Genomic DNA, 2,750 nt, shown 5'->3' with positions numbered 1-2,750 from the left:
CAATTTGCAATTAATTAACAATTACGAAAATTAATCACCCCTTTTAATTCTTGCAAATTTGTAATATTTAACCATGTTCATGCAATTTAGATTATGAAAATAATAAGGGGCTCGTGATACCACTGTTAGGTTATGATACATATGATATTACATAAATCATGCGGAAACAACCATTAACCCAGGAATACATATTATTTACACATAATCATATAGCATAATTTAGATGCATACTCTTTGTTGCGTGCCCTCCCTAGCTGCGCCCGAACCGAGCAAGAACAAGTCTTTAGGACTCAAAGTGTCGTCCCTCCGTAGATAGTCCACAGCACGTCCGGATCCGCCTTAAGATTGACCAACTAGAATCGCCCTTAAGGTACTAGAATTTTCGGCACTTTTGAGCAAGATGTGTGTCTGAATTTTTCTCTCAAAACTCACTTTGAATACTTGAAAACTCGTTATAAATTGTGAACCCAGGCCACATATTTATAGGGGTATGGAAAGGGAATTGGAATCCTATTCAGATACAAATTAATTAAACCTAGAATCCTACAAGAACTCTAATTAATTAATTTATCAAATAGAATTAGGAATTTAATCATTAACCGAACTCTGCATGTTTTAGGAATCGTGCATGAACACAAACACTTACGCACACACACACGGCAGCCACGATGGGCCGCCCATGCGCGTGCGTGCGAGCAGCAGCCCACGCAGCGAGGCCTACGCGAGCTACAAGCCCACGCAAGCATCTGCGTGCGCTGTGCGCGCTGCCACGGCCTGCTGGGCCTGGCCTTGCGCTGGGCCTGGCGTGGCCTTGGCTGTTCGTGTGGCGCGCTTGGCTTGCTGGGCGATGGCCTGGCTTCGTGCTGGGCCCTCGTCCGGCAGGCCTCGTCCGATGCTTATTCGTACGATACGCTTCCGATTAATTTCCCGATTCCGGAATTCATTTCCGATACGAACAATATTTAATATTTTCGATTCCGGAATTAATTTTCGTTTCGAACAAATATTTAATATTTCCGTTTCCGGAATTATTTTCCGATTCCGATAATATTTCCGATTCTGACAATATTTCCGTTTCCGGCAATATTTCCGATTCTGGTAATATTTCCATTTCCGATAATATTTTCCGATACGTACCATGTTTCCGTTTCCGGCAACATCTACGACTTGGATAATATTTATATTTCCGATACGATCCATATTTCCGTTTTCGGCAATATCATCGTTTCCGGAGTATTCATTTCTTGCCTGTGACGATCTCAGCTCCCACTGAAACCAAGATCCGTCGATTCCGAATATCCATAGATGGAGTATTTAATGCCATTAAATACTTGATCCGTTTACGTACTATTTGTGTGACCCTACGGGTTCAGTCAAGAGTAAGCTGTGGATTAATATCATTAATTCCACTTGAACTGAAGCGGCCTCTAGCTAGGCATTCAGCTCACTTGATCTCACTGAATTATTAACTTGTTAATTAATACTGAACCGCATATATTAGACTTATCATTGAATGCATACTTGGACCAAGGGCATTATTTCCTTCAAAAGGGTGAAGATCCTAATCTCCATATTCAGTCTTTCATTCAGTATTGTGCCACCATTAAGCAGAAGAATTTAACACCGGAGCAGACTATGGAGATACTCTTTCCATTTTCATTGAGTGGGAAGGCAAAGCTATGGATTAACAGTCTCAACCGCGCAGCTATGAAAATCACCGATTGGAATTCCTTGGCCCTTGCGTTCTATGTTAAATATTTCCCACCTGAGAAGACAGCCCGTCTAAGGGGTCAGATATTAGGTATCTCTCAACAAGCAGATGAGAGTTTGTTCGAGGTTTGGGAAAGATTCAAGGACTTACAAAGAGAGTGCCCACACCATGGTCTGGAGGACTGGTTCCTGGTTCAGCAGTTCTATAATGGTCTGGGTAATGAGTCTAGGTGTCTTTTGGATTCAGCTGCCAGTGGGAGATTTATGCAACTGGAGGTGCCTAGAGCTTTAGAGGTGATTGAGGAGATGGCCATCCATAGTGCCCAATATGGGAATCCTAGAGGTTTTGCCGATCGTGGTGTTAAGCATGAGATGAACTCTATTGAACAACTTACTGCTCAGCTAACTGCCCTACATCTGGAAAATATGCAAAACGCATCTTCCCAGGCCACCCAACAAGCTAGTGTTGCCGCAATGAGTGCTCAGTTGGCTAATGTCTGTAATAGTTGTGGGATGCAAGATCATTATGCACCGGAATGTAGGAGCTCTATTGAACAATACAATGCATTCCAGGCCTACAAGCAGAACAATCCGTACTCCAACTCATACAATGAGGGGTATAAAAACAACCCCCTATTATCATATAGGAGTACCAATGTTCAGAACCCCCACCAGATTCAACACCCTCCACCACCACAACAACCTTACCAACCGCGGAATAACTACAACCCACAGCCTAGTGGACCACCTGGTTTTCCTTCTCAACCCACACAACCTGATCCCATGCTTGTTGAGATGCGGAATATGATGTTCGAATTGCAGAAGTCTCTGAGCGAAAAGGATGCCAAAATCGATGCCCTCACTGCTCATAACAAGATCATGGATAAACAGTTGGCGCAAATGGCTACTGCTCTTGCAGAGAGACCCAAAGGTCAACTCCCTTCACAGCCTGTGACCAGAGAGTCTGTAAATGCTGTCACTTTGGGGAGTGCATATAAGTATGATGGGCCACCTATGACTATAGAGGAAGGGGTTGGAGT

General features: G+C 43.5%; 1 pseudogene; it reads right to left on the bottom strand.

The window, feature by feature from the left end:
• Positions 1-1,786: 1,786 nt before the first annotated feature.
• On the bottom strand, positions 1,787-1,886 carry LOC130471015 (uncharacterized; annotated as a pseudogene).
• Positions 1,887-2,750: the final 864 nt, after the last annotated feature.

The sequence above is a fragment of the Spinacia oleracea genome, chromosome 3 (genome assembly GCF_020520425.1).
Source record: "Spinacia oleracea cultivar Varoflay chromosome 3, BTI_SOV_V1, whole genome shotgun sequence".
NCBI lineage: Eukaryota > Viridiplantae > Streptophyta > Magnoliopsida > Caryophyllales > Amaranthaceae > Spinacia > Spinacia oleracea.
The sequence above is the reverse complement of the archived record's forward strand: the minus strand, read 5'-3'. Positions and strand labels throughout refer to the sequence as shown.